Here is a 19,482-nt window from a genome sequence, read left to right on the forward strand (position 1 = left end):
CCAGCCCAGAGTTTTTCTGTTTGTTTGCTTGTTACAAGGTTTCTTATGTAGCCCAGGCTAGCCTAGAATTTGTGATCATCCTGCCTCCACAGTCTGAGTGCTGTGATGACTGATGTGTGCCTGGCTTCCACTCTGGTGCTAGTTTTAGAGTGATTTATTTCTTATTTCTTACATGTGTGCTGTAGTGCATCTGTGGAGGTCAGAAGACAGCTCGCAGGGGAAGGCGGGCCTGTCCTTCCGCCATGTAGGACTCAGGATTGGACTCAAGTTGTCCAGCTTGGCAACCAGCCCCTTTACCCACTAAGCCACTTACCAGCCCCAGTGCAGCTTTTTAAATTAGCCAAATTCTGCTGTTTCAGTCTGCCTGCAAACAATCCTTGACATTTCACAGGTCACACTGATTGCTGTTACCAGGCCTCCAAGACTCAGAAAACTCACTAGCCTAGGTCAGTGAAACGGTAACATGCACCTCGAGGACACCTCACAGTGAAAAACAGATGAGAAACAAGTAGGGAACAATTAATTACCATGTCACAGCTCCTACAGTAACTTAAGTGACTACAGCCAAGGACTGACTCATCCTCAAACTAGCACACATATTCATCCATACAGTTGCTTGGTTTTTGTTTTGAAGTTTTAAAGACTTTATGAGTGTGAATGTTCCGCCTACATGTATCTATGTGCACCGTGTGCATGCTTGGTGCCTGGAGAGGTCAGGAAAGGGAGTCAAGGCCCCTGGACCTGGAGTTAAGGATGGCTATGCACCACCACGTAGGTGCTGGGAACCAAACCTGGGTCCTCTGCAAGAGCAATGCACGCTCTTAACTGCTGAGCCATCTGTCCAGTCCTGGATTTGTTCTACTTTTATTTATGTATATGTGCCTATCTGTGTAAGTGTGTGTGCGTGTATGTGGGTGCTTGAGGAGGCCGCACAAGGGCATCAGATCTGCAGGCTGGAAGGAGTTGTGAGATGCACAATGTTGGTGCTGGGAACCCTGGTCCTCCAGAGAACAGCAACTGCTCTTCACCAGTAGGCTACCTCCCCACGCCCACTCTCCGTCCCCCTACCCCCATTTTTGAGATAGGGTCTCATTATGTTGCTCAGGCTAACCTTGAACCTTTGATCCTGTAGCCTTGGCCTCCTGAGTAGTGGGGGTTATGGACCTGTGCCACCAGGCCTAGTTTTACACATGCTCCTCAAAAATAACATTTACACAAACTGAAGTGCACAAACAACACAGAAAGAATGAAATATAATCAAGTACATCATACATATACATGAAAACAATGCCCATCATTTTATATGATATTATATGTTAGTATATGCTAACAAAACAACACACTAGCAAACAGACTGTACTAATGCACCAATGACCTAATGCGATCAGTATTGTCACTTAACACTTTGCCTGCCATAAAGCGTTTTCTCAGATTTTGTGAGTCATGAAGACCTCTTAAAAGTTCTGTAAGGAATGTTAAATGGCTCACGTTGTAATAGGCAGACAAGTACCTGAAACACCTAGAATTGGGAATGTCGTTTCTTGGTAAATATCTGAGTCTGTCAGCAGTGCTGACCTGAGCTTCTGAGAATGAAGACTTCTCACAGCCCCTTCATTTGTTCATCCATCATGACAATGTGCACCAAATCTACGCACCGAGTAAAATGCTAGGGTTGCTTACAAAGATTTATAAGGGCTTATGATTTTTTTGTGTGTATGAGTGTTTTGCATGCAAGCAAGCATTGCATCACATGCATGTCTAGTAGGCAGGGAGGTCAAAGCAGGCAAAAAATTTGTTGTCAAGTCCCATGTGAGTACTGGGAACCACACGAGGTCCATTGCAAAAACAACAAAGCGCTCTTAACCACTGAGCCAACCTTCTAGCCCCAGGAGTCGACGACGTTAAAGGAGCCAAGGGGCCGGGAGGCATCTCAGTGGCAGAGCACTTGTCAAGCATGCCCGAGGTCCTGGGTTCTACCCCAGGAAAAAGTAATGAACTAAAGAAGAGAAAGGGGTAGGATTCTCAACCAAGAGGTACCCACCAAAGAGTGGCGAATTAGGTCTTTATCCCTTAGCCAATTAGAATATGAACAAGAGGCATCACTATGAAAAGGCAGCTCCAGTACAAGGTGCAAACACCTATCTGTGTGTGGGGTGAAACTTAGGAACCAGTTACACACGTTAACACAACAGGAGACTTGGTCTGCGTGACGAGCTGAGTGAGTGACTGGCCACGAGCAGCAGTTACTCCCAAGCGCTGGATGAGCAAGCAGTGCTCATGGAAGGGGGTAGTCTGGCGTCTGACACTGACCCAGCGGTGACTGAGGTGAGCAGGCAATCCCCAACACAGAAGGACCAAGGCAGATGACTGTCAGAGCATCGGCTGGGTGGAAATAACAATGCTGAGTGTACAGCCTTTAAATCACATTGCTTGGGGCCTATGATGAAAGCATACTTCAGCAGTCTTGATCACTGATGAACAATTGCAAGTGTTGAGCTTCTATCTGATGTATCTGGCTGTAAGGGTTTACCATAAACCCTTGAAAAGAATTGCCTTCCATGAATATCAGTATTAGGAGTTCTGGATGGAGGCTGGTGATGAGGCCAAGGCCTAACGTCAAGGTTTCATGGGCTCCATCACTGATCTGCACGTCCTACGAGGTCAATTTTTATTGTTCCCAACATACAAGAGGATGGTTTTCTAAGTATGCTGGTTGCCACTATCTAGTCTCGGCACTCAGGCCTCTTGAGGCAAGAGAACTGCTTGAGTTGAAGATGCATCTAGACTATAGTAGTTAGAACTCAATATTCAAAGAAAAGTGTGAAATATACTGAATTGGTAAGAAAAATAGCAAAGAATTTCTAGGCTAAGAAGTTTTTATTTTATTTTATTTTATTTAATCTTCAAACAGATCCTTCATTCTGAATTGTTTCAAGGGCTCCTGTGGCAGCAGTGGACCTCACTGTTTCAAAGGTGGCTGGAAGGGGGCTATGGGATAGAAGACTACACATCAGACTGTTTTACCATCATAAAATTAATTTACCATTAAAATAAATCTTAATCCAGGCATGGTGGGTAGTGCCTTTAGTCCCAGCAGTCAGGAGGCAGGGACAGGCAGAGATCTGTGAATTTGAAGCCAGGATGGTCTACAGAGTCAATTCCAGAACAGCTAGAGATACACAGGGAAACCTCGTCTTGAAACACTAAACCAAACCAAAAACAAACATTGCTTTTGTCGTTGTTGACTGAACTATCACCAAGCAAGTGCATCCTGAGTGAGGGAATCCAGACCTAGAAAGACACTCATGATATGTGTTCACTTATAAGTGGATATTAACCATAAAGTACAGGATAACCATGCTACAATCCATAGACTCAAAGAAGCCAAGGAGGGCCCAAGGGAGGATGCTTGAGTCTCATGCAGAAGAGGAAATAGAAATCTGAAGCAGATGGGGGGGGGGGAGCTGAACGGGAGAGGGGGTGGGATGGAAAAGAGGGTAGGATCAGATGGAGGGGGTTGGGGTATGAGTGGTGGGGGAGGGGAGGATGTGGAGCGAGAAGGAAAATCGGCAGGGAAGCATCTCTGGAACTGGAGAGGCCCCTGGGAGTCCAGGGGGATGACCCTAGCTGAGATCTCTAACAGTGGGGAACAGGGAGCCTGAACTTGCCACCTCCTGTAGCCAAGTGGGACTTCCAGTGGAGGGGGCAGGACACCAACCCATCCGTAAAATTTTTGACTCCAAATTTGTCTAGCCTACAAGAAGTGTAGGGATAAAGATGGAACAGAGATTGAGGAAAGGGCAAAGCAATGACTGGTCCAACGTGAGACCCGCCCGATGGGAGACAGCCAGTCCTTGTCAGTATTAATGATACTCTGCTATGCTTGCAGACAGGAGCCTGGCATAACTGTCCTCTGAGAGACTTCATGCAGCAGCTGATGGAAACAGATGCAGAGACCCACAGCCAAACAATAGGCGGAGCTCAGGGAGTTTTGTGGAAGAGTAGGAGGAAGGACTGGGGGAGACAGAGGGACCAAGGATGCCACAAGACCTAAGACTAAACTCACCTGGGCCCATGGGGACTCACAGACACTGAACCATCAACCAGACAGCACGCATGGACTGGACCTAGGCCCCCTGCCCACAGGTAGCAGATGAGCAGCTCGGTCATCATGTGGGTTCCCTAACAGCAGGAGTAGGGGCTGTCTCTGACTGTTGCCTGCCTCTGAATTCCTCCCCCCGCCCCCCAGCTGGGCTGCCTTGTCAGGCCTCAGTGGGAGAAGATGTACTTAGTCCTGTTGTGACTTGAGGTGCCAGGGAGGGCCAGTAGCCCTTGGGGGCCTCCTTTTCTCTGAGAGAAAGGGAGGATAGAATTGGGGGGGGGGTGGGCATCCTGAGGATGGGACTGGGAGGAGAGGAGGTAGGGGGCTGGGATCAGGCTGTAAAGCGATTACAATTTTTTTTTTCTCAAAAAACAAAACAACAAACAAAATACTGCATTTGTCCCTCCCTTCTTCCTCCCCTTCCTTTCTCTGTGTGTATACGATTGGGGTATATATCTCCCCCAGGCATTTTTCTTCACCTTGTATTTGAGACAGGGTCTCTCATTGAACCTGGAATTGCTGTTCAGCTGGCATGACTGCCCTGAGAGACCCGGACCTGTGCCTCTGTAGAGCCCAGTACTGAGCTGCAGATATGCTCTTCGTGTCTAATTTTGTTTTACACAGGTAGTAGAGCTATGGGGCCTCCTGCTTATGCTGCAAACAATTCTACTTACTGACCCATCCCACCACCCTGCCCCCACCCCACCCACCCTCCCCACCCCACCCCCACCCCTGCTCCCACCCCTGCCCCCATGGTTTTCCAAGATCTTACTTCGTTGGTCGTTATGTTGGTCAGGCTGGTGCCAAACTTGTGCAGATCCTCCTGGAGTACTGGCATTACTGACTGGCACGTGCTGCCATGCCAAATGTCTTTTTCTTTGATTTGTGACTATGCTAAATTCCATTCATTGACTTAAATGTTGACTCAGTTTCGCATTGTCAGGATTAAATGACAACACTGGTCATTATGTGCTGAAACTGGATGTCCCAGCTTCTGAGAGCCAGTGTCTATATATTTCCAGCTCCATGTTCACTGACTTTACCCTGGGAGCCTGAACCTGGTCATGGCGGAAATTTTTACATGAGAGAAACTAGGAAACCGAACAGATCAAGGGTCTGCACCCCTCCCTACCAGGTGTGTGTGTGTGTGTGTGTGTGTGTGTGTGTGTGTGTGTGTGTGTGTTGCTGGAGATAGGATCCAGGGCTTTGAGCATGCTGAACCGCTCTCTACCACTGAAGGTTTAACTTGAACCCCTTTTCCGTGTTCTACATTGTTCAATGTGACTTGCTAATGTTTTTCTAAATTTACAAGGGAAAGTAATCTAGTTTTCATGCAGTACTTTTTGGTATTAGTAGGCATCATAAAATGAGTTAAGCTGGAGCTGGAGAGATGGCTCAGTGGTTAAGGGAGCAGGCTGCTCATCCAGAGGACCTTAGTCCAGGAATATGGTGGCTCATAATCGCCTCTAACTTCCGCTCCCAAGCATCCGATGTATGTCACACACAGTCACACCCATACACACACGTAAAGAGCAATGAGGCTCTCCGGCTAGAAAGCAGCTCTTGGTGGTTATGAGCACTCTCTGCTCTGGGGGGACCTGAGCTCAGTTCCCAGCACTGACATCAGGTGACTCACAGCTGCCTACAACGCCAGCTTCAGGGATCCAGGGCTCTCTCCTGACCTCCAAGGGCAACTACACTCCCATAAAAGCCTTCGTTTCTCTTTTCTGGATGTTTGTAGCATTCGCATTATTTCTTCTATTTGAGAGACTTTGTAGAGGAACCTAAGCTTTCTTTGTAGAAAAGTTTTAAATCATGGATTTAATATCTTTTTCTAATAGACTAGTCAAGGAATATATTTGGGGTTTGTTGTTCTTTTTAAAATAAGGACTCGTGATTCTTCAGTCTCAGCCTCTGTCTGTCTGTCTGTCTGTCTGTCTGTCCTCTCAGAAATTTCTCTCCCCCACCTTCCTTCGATTTTTTTTGGAGACCGGGTTTCAGTGTGTAATCCTGGCCATCCTGGAACTCGCTCTGTAGACCAGGCTGCCCTCAACTTAATAGAGAGCTGCCTGCCTCTGCCTCGTGGGTACTGAGTTTAAAAACCAAGGTGTGAATTCATTTCAGCTAAGTTCCCAACTTTTGGCCATAACGTGATATTTCTCTGTAATCTTTGGGTTCATGGATGTGTGCGTGGGTTTGCCTGTGTCCAGAGCAGAGGCCAGGTCAGAAATATCAGAAGATGTGAGGGGCCTTGCTCTACCACTCCCAGCCTATTCCCTTAGTCAGTGTCTCTCACCCACCCCAGGCCAGGCTGGCGGCCATACCTTGTTTTTTCACATGGAGGCAGGAGAATCAACATCAAACGCTGTAGGAGTTGTGCCCCTCTCTGACCTTTTCAATGTCTAGAAAGTCTGCAGTGATATCCTTCTTTCAGTCCTGGCAGGAATTTGAATTTCTCTCAAAAGTTTCTTTGTTTGAACATAAACTTATACTACTGCTAAATTTCCTTCTAAATCCTACATTCAATGAAATTTGTTACATGCTGGACTTCGTATCTCATTCAATTGGAAACTAGCTCCCTTCCACAAGCTACTTAGAAGTATATTATTTTATTTTCAAAAATTTGGAAAAATTTAAGCTACCTTTCTGTTACTGACTTCCAGTTTAATTACATTATGGCCCAAGAACATTCTCTCTATAATTCCTTTTTCGTTAATGAGCCAAAATTTTGGTCACTTCTTGCATTTGAAGTACATCCTTGGCCTGAGATTTCTGCCACAGCCCTTAGCCACTATACAACTGCAACCAACCACTTTATGGGGTTTCCCTTCTCCACTCCCCTAGTTTCTTGTTGTCACCATAATTAGGCTGAGTAGGTGCTAAGCACAAGGGCCTCCAGCACCCTCACATACACAGGCTCATCACGACTGAATGCAAACACACTGGTGGGCTTGGCACTTTCGGCTGTGGCAGCTTCATGTATTCCACGTGCTAAGGCATCGTGGATGAGCGTGGTCTTCAACGCTCCATTAGTGTCCATAACACTCCGGCAGCAACGCCTCGCCCAGCCATGACGGAGTTACAGGTGAGAGACTGAATCTTGGACACGCGCTAGTCTCCACCCCTCAAACCTCAGAAGGGGAAAAGGACTTTTTCTTTTTCTCTTTTCTTCTCTGGATGTGAGGGTTGAAATAGAGGTTCCTCTGTGTAGCCTTGGCTGTCCTGGAACTCACTCTGTAGACCAAACTGACCCTGAACTCATGGAGAACCTCCTGTTTCTGCCTCCTGAGTGCTGGGACTAAGGGCGTGTGCTACCATTTTTTTTTCTATGCCTAACATGTATTTTGTCTATTTTGGTGACAGTTTCCGCATTCTTTTAGTTTTGAGACAGAGTTATTATGCCTACCAGTCTGGCCTCAAACTCACATCTTCCCGTCTCAGCTTCTCTAGTGCTGGGAATGAGGCAGCATTTGCACATCTCACTGTCGAGTTCTGAGATTAGAGACACACACTGCTGTGCTTGGCTTACTGACAACAGTTCCATGTGCACCTCAAAAACAATCCTGCTACTGTCACTGAGTGGTTTTCTTCACTCTTTTCAAATGCACACTTATCTATGGAGAAATGTCTATCAAGTTTTTAGCTTATTTCTTTGCTTTTCAGATTTGGAAAAAAAGACACCACACCAAAGGTGTGAGAGCTGAGCCCAATACTTCTCTGTGCACAGGTCAGGCATTCAGCCACTACCCTTTGCCCTTTACTGGGCTGTAGGTCAGTTCTTCTAACTGGTAAACAAAGGCAACCTTCCCCACAATGCTTAGGGGAGCTGGTTTGCCACAGTACAAGAAGGAGCTGAGGCCAGAAGCCTGAAGAGCAGGCCCCGCCCAAGCTCTGGCTCTCTCCAGCAGTCTGTGAGTAAGCGGTTGTCCTCTGCTGACAGCTCTGGCAGACACAGGTCACCCTCTCCACTCACCAAATACCAGGACAACCTGATCCAGAGGAATATAACGGAAAAGAGTTTGAGGCCTAACTACACAGATCAAAACCACAAAACCTCCAGCGGCACTCCAGCGGCAGAGGCACCCCAGGCTATGCCTCTCCTGGGGATAGCCTGCTCCAATGTCTGCTCAGTATGACCCAGGCCAGCGCTCCTTCCCCCATCCTCTCCCCAGATGCACAGTGGCTGTGGTTTCTTCTTTTTTCTTTCCCTTTTACCTTCAGATTCCCCTTCCTGGAGTGCCCTGTTCCTTTAATTCTGCCCAACAGATCTAGTTGAGGCTAAAGTCCACGGCTGCCAAACAACAGACACACACCACCCACAATCAAGATTCAGCTGGCTCCTGCACTGGAGATGACCACTTGTTAGCTTTAGGAGACCCTATCGCTCGTGTTTGATTTGGTGCTAAGACTGCTGATAAAACACGCTGGCAGGCCGGGCGTGGTGGCGCACGCCTTTAATCCCAGCACTCGGGAGGCAGAGGCAGGTAGATCGCTGGAGTTCAAGGCCAGCCTGGTCTACAAAGTGAGTCCAGGACAGCCAAGGCTACACAGAGAAACCCTGTCTGGAAAAACCAAAAAAAAAAAAAAAAAAAAACCAAAACAAAACAAAAAACCACACGCTGGCTACCCACACACTGTTATCAAGACTTCCGCAGGTTCTGACCCCGCCTCCAACACCTGCCAGCTACAACGTGGGTGCTGTTCAGTCCTTGGACTCCCACTTTTCCATCCTACAAAAGGGTTCAGTCTAGCTTTCTTTCTGCCTTCTTCACCCCAACTCATACTCTACACATGAACCACAACAGTCCTCTACGCTGACACTACATCGGGAAGCATAATTCATAACATAAAAACGAACAAATCGTTAGCACAGTCTTGCATACTAATAAGTGTTCACAATAGCACCTGGTATGTCAGTGTATATGACGTCCCAGGCCTTCATGTGCATTTGTCTTTACCTCTGCTGATTTCCTAAGCCACAGGCACAACAAAGCTCAGACCAGGGTAAGTGGTCTGCCTCTTGCTTGAGGCTGGTACAGTGGGGACTTGGCTGCAGGTCTAACTGCCTGAGGTGTGGCCTCCTGACATGGCCCTATAGTCTGGGCAGTGCCTTGTCACCCTTCAGGTCATAGCAAAGGTGACACTTCTCCCAGGAAGCTGCCCCTCTGTCCTCAGTGGACCACTGTTAACTGATTGCTTTAGTTAACTGAGCCGCCGACTGCACAGAGCAGGGAGAGCAAGGCACATCTCAGTTCTAGCAAATGTCTCTTGAGCGAGCATATGAATGGAGCCTGACTCAGAAAGTAGCTTTGAGGATGAAATGAAATCCTTAGAACTCACAAGCCAAACAGGCTGCCCACCCCCACCCCTGGCCCATAAAGCACAGCGCCTGCTGCACTCCTGGACACACACACAGGGACAAGCTGAGCAATTACTTGCAAGGAGGAGACTCGGCCACTGTCCTCAAGGAGAGGAATCAAAGGGAAAGTGCACAGAGTAAGAAAACAGAGAGCCTGGAGCGACAGGAAGTGCTGCTGGATCCCTATTAGACAGGCAGCCGGGGCGGACTGGACTTGGGCTCAGACCAAGATGCTGACCAGGCTCTGCTCTGACCCCCTAGTCTGTCCCTGAGACACCCCAACACTTCAATCAGGGCTCTGAGCACAAAGCTAGTCACCTTTCCTACCATCAGCAGCCCCAATTCTGCAGGAACTTGACCGAATCCCTGGATTCAGCTGCATGTGAAATTTCTAGCTTTGAGCAGTCAGATACACAACCCTGAGATCAGCACAGGAATGCCAAGGCCCCGCCCACACTGTCCCCTGTTCACCTGTTTTAACATTCTTAACCCTAAATTTACCAAGTGAGGTATTTCCCCACCTTCATTTGCTATGCGGCACGGGAGTGGCACACAGAGCTGTGACCCTCAGCCAGTGTCTCATTCCTAGAGCTGCCATCTCTCCACTCACACAACGGGGATGTTGATGAGCCTTGCTTCTTTCTGAACCTGAACTGTTCAGATGGAGGCAGCGCGTGCCGCTGGAACAAGGCAGCAGGCTGTAGTTGTCGGGTCCTGGGACAGCATTTAGAAAAGGTCGGAGGTTTCTCTTCAGTTCTCTGCTGGACTCAGAAGCCACGTTTGGCTGGAAGTGCAAATCTATAAAGGGCCCATTTCATCCTGGGAAAGGCTACAATTAACCTTTTGCCCAATAATAAAGTCTGGAGGAGCTACTATCGTGCTCTCTCTCAGTCACAGTGCCAGGAGTAGTTCAAAGCCAGTGCTCCGTGCTCAGCTGGATGCTGAGCTGACCAGCCGAAACGGTTGCCACTCTGGCCCCAGGAAGCAATGAGAGCCCTCTGTGTGGCGCCTGGGCTGACACACCAGTAACGCTGCAGCGTGCTTTTACCCTGTGCCTGCGCTGGCACGTGGACCTGCCTGTCACTCAGACCCCTACTCATCCCTTCATCTATCAAAAAAGAAGCTCCAGAGCACAGAGGCCGCGGCCGCCGCTGCCGACACTCATCTCTGATATGCACGTACAGGAGACTGAGCTTCCTCTGCCCTCAAAAAACACACGCGCAGGAATTTGTATTTATTGAGTTTAGTCCCCTTTCGATACATTGATGCTTGGGAAACAGAGCAGCATCAAAGATCCAAGGATTGGAGAAAAGGGAAGAACTTTGGTACAAATTTAATTTTACCTAAGAAAGACAAAGCAAATCTGCAGACATAGAAAATTCATACTATAAATGATAGCCCCAAGTAGACAGCCAATATTTAAAATACATGCTACTCAGAGTCACTATAGAGAGAGAGGAGGGGGCCCACTAGTGGAGGGAAACACAGCATCAATACTGTCCACATCCGCCAACTGACTGCTTCAAGGTCACCTTCACTGCCCACCACTGGAACCGCTGGAATCACTGCTAAGCCAAGCTGGGACATGGCCTTCATCAGGGCCTTTCTATCCTTCACAGGAACAGCTCCCGGCTCAGGTGGGGTTTTAATTGTAATTTGTAATGCATTTTAAATTATGGTGCACTGGCTGAATGTAACAGAGTAGGAGATAAGAAACACTCAAATTAGGCGGACAAATTAAATGATCTCAGAGGAGCCACCGAGATAACCAAGGTTCTATTTATGCTCATACATGATAAACATCAGATCATGTAATTTCAACACTGGCTTGCTAATAATAGATCAGCAAACAAGTAAGATAGTAGCCTCCAGCTTTCCAGATTGCCTGCCCTATCAGTCACGCAGTTTCTGAATACATACCAGCAATATTTACCTTCACTTATAAGGCACACAATAAACAAGAGAAGCAGAGCAAGAGAAGACAAAATTAGCCTTTTTGCCAATTTTTACTATTTACTATATTGTCTCGCTATCTTTTTATTTTCTCTTCTTGTCACGCTATCTTTTTAAGCTTTTTTATTTTGTTTTTATTATGTTCAGACATAATAAACATCAGCTCAGACCATTTCAGTGTGTGCGTGTGTGTGTGCGTGTGTGTGTGTGTGTGTGTGCGCGCGCGCACACACACACACACACAGTTCAGAGGACCACTCTATAGTCGGTTCTCTCCTTGCACCTGTACTTGGGCTCTGCAGATCTGAGGTCATCAGGCTTCTGTGTAAGTGCTTTATAGCCTGAGCTGTGCCCAGCCCTTCCTCATCCTGTCTTTAGTGACAACCCAAGTCACCATACATGCTCTCAGAGTAAGGCTCATCGTTAGTAGTAATAATGGACATAAATCTGCATTTCAAGACTAAGTGGATCATGTCTGATGTTCATGGCCAAAGGTCAATATATGATCGTCTGTATGTCAACTATCACAAAGCTTAGTCACATGTTTACCTTGAAAGAAGAGCAAAAATATAGATAAAAACTAATATTTTCTTTTTGATGGTATCATCAGCAACCTATTGGACAACACTGAGAAAAGGTGCAAAATATATCAGTGAGCCAGGCTGTGGTGGCATATGCCTTTAATCCCAGCACCCACCAGGAGTCAGAAAAAAGCAGATTTCTGAGTTCAAGGCCAGCCTGGTCTACAGAGTGAGTTCCAGCACAGCCAGGGCTATAAGAGAAACACTGTCTCAAAAAACAAAAATAAATAAAAATAGTGACCTGGCCTCCAACACCACACACTGCATGTATACATGCAGACATACATCACTTAATACATACCCATGTTCAACATACACATATTCAACACACACACTGAACACATATACAATACTCACACACACGTAACACACATTACAACACATACATACAACACTCACACACTAAACACACAACACACACACACAAAACACATCTACATCCAGGGCACTTGCCCTGGACCCATTTTGGGCTATGGCAAGCTTGTCCTGAAAGGCTAGTGACTGAACAGTAAGACAGTCTTCAGAGGATTTTGCACTTTCCTTCAGAAGGGAAGAGGACAAGGTTCATTTTAGACAGGGTCTCCCTCTTAGCCCAGGCTGGCTGCAACTGTGTGTTCTTGGCTTGAACTTGTGATGTCTCTGTTTCAGCTTCCCACATGCTGAAAGTTCAGCTATTTCTTATATGTTAAATATAAACTCAGAGGTAAAAACATAAGTGGTATTTTTTTCATAGTTAATACCTTACTATTCTAAAAACACAATTTGAGACGTCTTTGGCCAATAATGCCCACAGTCTCTTTCTTTATGCCATAGATGATACCAAAAACAAAAGCAAAGAGGATGCTCCTAGGATAACCATCCAGAACTCAAGAAACTTTAGGATACTAAGTGTTGAAGCAGAAGAACAGGCAGGCACAAGGTAAGTTAATGAGCTGAAATTTGGCAAAAGCCTGGGTGTGGTACCAGCACTCTGGAGGCAGAAGCAGGCAGGTCTGGGTGGATCTGAGGTCAGGCCAGCTTGGTCTACATAGTGAGTTCAAGGCCAACCAAGATGCACTCTGTTAGAAAGGAAGGCACAGAGAAAGGGAGGGAAGGCGGGAAGGAAGGAAGGAAGGAAGGAAGGAAGGAAGGAAGGGAGGGAGGGAGGGAGGGAGGAAGGAAGGAGGGAGGGAGGGAGGGAGGGAGGGAGGGAAGAAGGAAGGAAGGAAGGAAGGAAGGAAGGAAGGAAGGAAGGAAGGAGGAAACGTAGCAAATGCTATCATAAGTAGGTACTGGGTATGTGGGAAGGAATTATTACACTAAAGTCTCCTTACTTCTGTATCTGCTTGAATTTGTCGTTTTGTTTTGTTTTTTAAGACAGGGGTTCTCTGTGTAGCCGTACCTGCCGTGGAATTCTCTCTGTAGACCAGGCTGGCCTCGAACTCATATAGATCCGCCTGCCTCTGCTGGAATTAAAGGTGTGCGCCACCACGCCTGGCGCAAGTTTGATTTTTCTTTTTTTAATAATTAAAGTAAAAAAGTAGCTGGGCACAGTGGCACATGTCTTTAATCCCAGCACTTGGAAGGCAGAGGCAGGAGGATTGCTGTGAGTTTGAGGCCAGCCTGGTCTACAAAGCAGAGTCTAAGACAGCCAAGGCTACACAGTGAAACTGTGTCTCAAAAAGCAAAAAAAAAAAAAAAAAAAAGGTTAAAGAGTAAAAAAACCCAAAAATCAAATTCTGGGATCACCCGTCAATCGTTAGCCATGTAGTTCCTGTGGAATTCAGGATCAACACTCTACAGAGTTCCCTTTAGCCAACTTAAACACAAGGGGCCTGCTCTATGTGAGGCCCCTGCACTGAAGCGCTTCACCTGAATTCTTTTCAACTGGGATGTGCGTTCGTGCGTGTGTGTACATGTGTGCATGCTACATGAGTGTGCTGTGTGTGTGCAGGTACCCACAGAGGCCAGAAAAGGGTGTCTGATCTCTTGGCCTTGGGGTTACAGGTGATTGCGGGATGCACGATGTGGGTGCTGAGAACTGAACTCAGGTCCTCTGGAAGAGAAGTAAGAGCTCTTACCCACTGAGCCACCTCCCTAGTCTCAGCCTCCGGGTTTTTGAGACCATTTTGGCTTCCAGCTCAAGATCTTCTTCCCTCAGTCTCCCATGTGCCGGCTCATCATGTCTGGCTCCAGATTACTCTTGGTGTTTGTTGCTGTGATTTTATTTTTATTTTTATTTTTTTAGGACGGTCTAATAATGTAGCCCAGGCTGACTTTAAACCTGCAATATAGCTAAAACCGGCCCCGAACTCCTGATTTTCCTGCCTCTGGAATGTTGGGATTACAGGCATGAGACATTGGGCATGGCTCAAAATTACTTTTCTCTATGTCAAATCCCAAGCCTATATTTTAGGAAACCTAATTATTAAAACAACCTGTCCCTTTTATATATTTAACTCTGGCAAAGTAAGGCTTTTCAAAACTCATCTTTACTAGGCTCTGCAAAAGCATGAACTTAATTTTAGCTAACCTTCTAGGCAGATTTTCAACCCGGAAACTAACATCCTACTATTGCTAATGTATATGTCAGATGAGAACTTGCTCATAAATATAATTCAGACTTGTATCTGAGTCACACTCGAACACAAATCCAAGAACTTTACGGGATCTCGGGGAAGTTTTTCATTATAAGCAAGTTGGAAAGTTGGCACGCAAGAGTGGCACTGAGTGAAATACACTCCTGGCCAGATGACAGCACATGCTCAGAGAAGGAGGCCATCCAATTTGGTGAGGCCTACTCAGTAGCCATCCTAGGGGCAACAGCTAACTGAAACGCCCCAGCTTCCCCGGCCCTGGCACCCTCGTCTCTAGGGCTTCCAGGCCAGGACATCCAGCTGACCACTCCAGAAGTCTATGTGAAGAGGAGCTGTGCACAGCCTCGGGCCTGAGGCACAGGGGAGGCTGCCTGGAGCTCCCTTACCCAGCCCGCCAGGCTCCATGTCTGGTAACTGCTCCTGCCTTCTGCTTCGGCGCCACTGGACCCTGCAGTCTGAACATAGCTGCTACTTAGCTGCAGACTGGCCTTTTGGATTAGCGACTCCACACTTACCACTATTACAGCACCATGTGTGTTTAAATGTTTATTTATTTAATTTTTTATTGTGTGCATGTGTATACATGTATGTGGAGAGCCAGGTGCACACATGGAAGTCATAAGACAGCTTGCAGGAGCTGGTTCTCCCCTCTACCATGTGGGTTGCAGGTTGCAGGCTCGGCAGCCCGAGCTCTTAGCTGCTAACCCAGCTCACTGGCCCTTCAGCGCCTTGCTTCAATCCAAATGTCAGCAGTGTAGATGGGATTCAAAATCTACCCAGAGAAAGCACAGAACACCTTCCCTTTCCTCCCCCTTCTCATAAAGGGAGATCGCAGAGAAGGGATGTGTTATGGCCAATAGTGCCGCCAGACTCTGGCCTAGGAAGGCTGTCAAGTGCATCCTAACTCACTTCCTGCTGTCAGTGAAGAGCTTGGACATGCGCTCTACTACAACAGTCTGCCTGGTTTTTGTTGAGCCGGTTTCCCTAGGTATCCCAAGCTGGCCTTGAACTTGTAATCCTCATGCCTCAGGCTCTTAAGTGCTAAGACAGATCTCAAGCAACCCAGCTGCAGTTCAACTGATTCATGGTTCACAGGCGGAGGTAGCTTATGGGTGTGTACAACCTATAGCCTGGGGCCACTGCACCCCAGGATGGCTATGAGTGTGGCTCAACACATTTGTAGATGATAAAGTCAGTTTGCAATGTCAAGAGGTTGGCTAATCCCGGAACCTTAGGGCATGGAGGATGCAGGATCACTGTCAAGAGACTGGCATCCATGTTAGAGAGCTTAACGGCAGGTCGATGGCCTACTGTTGTGAAGTTTTGGGAGTTTTAAAAATTTCCATACTTGCCCAAGATTTGCAGCATTCTATTCTCTACAAAAACTAACAGTATCAGATATATGGGAAACCAGCTAATTAATGGCTCAAATCAAACTGTTCAAAAAGTAGATATTTCTACTCACCAGACACTGCTGCTATTAACAAAACATGTGTGATTTATTTAGTTGTCCAATTGTTTGACTTCCTTTGGTGGTACTGGGGATTGAACCTGGGGCCCTCAGGCATACAGGTCTTTTTCTCACTAAGTTATCAAGGTTGACATGAGATTCACTTTGTAGCCCAAGTAGGTCTTGAACTTGGATCCTTAAACCATAGCCTCCTAAGTAGCTGGGATCCCAGGGCTGTGCCACAGGGCATGGTAACGTTGGGGCACCTTTTAAAGAAGAGCATTTATTTAGCTGCAGAGGTAAAGTCCAAGATGGTGCTGCGTCTCTTCAGGGTTGGGAAGGGGGTGCTGCTCCACCCAGGTGTAAGGGAGGAAGGGGGGAAGGACAGGCTCATGAAGGGGACAGACACCTGCTCAGGAGAAGGGCAGCACCTGGCTGGCTCTGGAGCAACCTGCTCTTGATAACGAAGCCACTCTCACAGAAGCTATAGCCACCCAGAGGATGGAGCTCTCCTGTCCCAACCACCTTTTCCCCGTTTTGAGACAAGGCCCTGCTATTTGCCTGGGCTGGCCTAGCACTCTCTATGTAGCTCAGGTTGGTCTTGAACTTGTGATGGTCCTACCTCTCTGCCCCTCAAGTGATGGAGTTATAGCATAAACCACAGGATCTCCAGTATTCGAAAACTGGCCTCAAATTTTATGTATCTAGGATGACCTTTAGCTTTGGCTGGCCTGAAACTCAGAGATCTGCCTGCATCTGCCTCCAGAGTGCTGGAATTAAAGGTGTGCACCACCACTGCCCTGCAACCTTGAACTTTCAGGCCTCCTGCCTACACTTCTAGTGTCTCAAGTGCTGGGGTCGCAGGCACGTGTCATCATGCCCAACTTCTAATTGTCTCTTAACACAATTACACTGAAAATTAATTTTCAGTCTGCATTTCAGTGGGAGCAAACCACAACCAAACCATGACAACAGACCTGTTTTATAAAGAAACCGTGCATGGCTCCTGATGACATCCCAGGCAGAGAGCTGGAAGCAGAAGAGGAGTTGGGCTTAGCTGGCTGACGGAGGCCCTTGGGGTCAGCGGGACAGTTACAGCCTGGCCCCACCCACTTGTAGCACAAGTGCTGTTTCCTGTGTGCTGCTGTGATCAGCTGCCTCACACCCCCACCACCACGGACCAAAGCAAACCAGTCACTTCCTCTCCATGATGGACAGCACCCCACAACTGTGGGCCCACATAAATCCTTAGGTTGCTCCTATGGTATAGTCATTCTCAGCGACAGGAAAAATAATGAGTACCAACAAGCCACTGGCTAAACTCTTACTCATTCATGGGCCCAAGCATTCACCCAGCAATTATTTATCACATGCCTATGACACAGCGAGTGGGCGCTGAGGACACAACGATGAGCTGACGAACACAACTATGCCTTCATGAAGCACACAGCACGGGAGGAGCCAGAGAGGAAGCAGGTGCCTCCAGCTAGGAAGTCCTACGCCAAGGCCCTTTTCATTTTAGAGCCCTGCGTAAATAAGGCCATTTTAGAGGCCAATGGAGTATGAATGGATGAGAGGCAGCGCTTCTGGGTCTGGGCATCTAAGTGCTTTTCTGCCGAAGGAAAGAACTCTTAAGACCTTCGACAGGGCCTGGCAGACTGGGAACAGGTGTACCTATTGCTCTGCTGTCTATGGCTGCTTCTCTGCTGAGGTGAGGCTGCACCGCCCACGAGCCTAAGATACTTACTGTCCCTTTAAGAACCTTTAAGAGCCCTATATGGAAGAGGAGGACAGCAAAAGCTCAGGGCCCCTGAAAGGACAAGTATAGGGGGCTACCCATCTGCCTACAACACGCTTATTCAGCTGTCAGGAGCTCAGGAGACAAACTCCCAATGTTTTACCAGAGCTGGCATTAGCCTAACTCATCTGCGAGTAAAACACAGAGTGCAATGAGCACACAAGATGGAGGGCCAAGGCTGGACTCAGGCCGCTTCCCTTTTCTTATCACATTTGGGTCCAAAATTTTGTCGCTGCTGGCAAGTGTCTTCGAATGCCATTAAAAATGATCTCCAAGCAGCCAGATGGTAGTGGTGCATGCCTTTAATCCCAGCACTCGGGAAGCAGAGACAGGTGGATTGCTGTGAATTCCAGGCCAGCCTGGTCTAGAAAGCGAGTCCAGGACAGCCAAGGCTACACAGAGAAACCCTGTCTCAGGGGGCAAAAAAAAGGTCCCTAAGGGAAAAAAAAAACGATCTCACTAAAAAACAAAAACAAGTCCCTGAATCATTTGCATTTGAAATCCATAGTTTGCAATAAACATCAAACTCTTCTGATCTATAGCAGTGTTCCTTCTCTACACTTATTATTGTATTTATTATCTGTGTGGGTGTTCTGCCACCATGCCTATCTGTGCACCACATGCATACCTAGTACACTCAGGACAGGAGAGAGCACTAGATCCCTTGGGACTGGGACTGGAATTAGGGATGGCCGGGAATTGCCATGTAAGTGCTGGGAACAGAACCTGGGTCCTCTGTAAGAGCACCCTGTACTGAGCTGTCTCTCCAGCTCTCAGTGTCCCATTTTCCAAATATCATATATTTATCTAGTCTCTAAAAGCAACCATGCACATCAAGCAAGAGTTCAGACTAAAATATATTTATACTTATTAGTAATGAAGTCATCCCAAGCAAGCTATGGGCCAAAGAGAAAAAGAACTATCCAGATTGTTTCAACTTAAGCCACTGTGAGTTTGGGAGGTAGGGCCCTTGGAAGGTTCTAGATTAGATAAAGCCATCAGGCTGGAAGGCCAGGATTGAAATTGGATGGCTCCAAAAGTAGACAGGGAAGGCAGAGAACACATGCTTACAGCTTCCCTGTCACCAACAGTGATGCCCCATGTGCCTCAGCATTCTGCCAGGAAGACAGACGGCCAGATAAGCCTCTCAACTTTGGGCTAGAACCAAGAGCCAAAATAGCACCTTTGCCTTTTGAGACAGGGTCTCAGAATGCAGGCCAGGCTGTCCTCAAATTTCCAAGCATCCTGCCTCTGTCTCCCAAATGCTCCCACTACAATTGGGTACCACCAAATCTGGCGCCCTCTTCTAACTTACCTAGCCTGAGGTATTACGTAATCAGCAACAGAACAGACTGAAACACACAACTAGACCGTGCGGCTGCAGACAAGTAACAGCCTCTCTGGGCCTCTCTTCCATCATGAGCGCAGCCTGAACTGAAGAGGGCTGTGATACAGCTGCAGTGAGACGTACAGCCACACCAGGCGCCCTGTCTCTACTGTTTCACTCACGGGATTAGAGCAAGCCAACTGCAGTAAGGTTTAAATCCTCTGCAACGTCACCCTCTGGGTGGTTGGTAAACCCTCAGCAGCAGCCAGATCAACTCTAGAGGTTGACTGTGTTAAAACTAAAGGCGTGGTGGCGCACACCTTTAATCCCAGCACT

General features: G+C 47.4%; 1 protein-coding gene across 5 annotated transcripts in view; it reads right to left on the minus strand.

The window, feature by feature from the left end:
• TEX2 (testis expressed 2) overlaps nt 1-19,482 on the minus strand; it is a 120,278-nt gene that overhangs the window by 46,124 nt on the left and 54,672 nt on the right. The window lies entirely within an intron of this gene.

Source organism: Acomys minous (genome assembly GCF_964271855.1).
Source record: "Acomys minous genome assembly, chromosome: 12".
Classification (NCBI taxonomy): Eukaryota; Metazoa; Chordata; class Mammalia; order Rodentia; family Muridae; genus Acomys; species Acomys minous.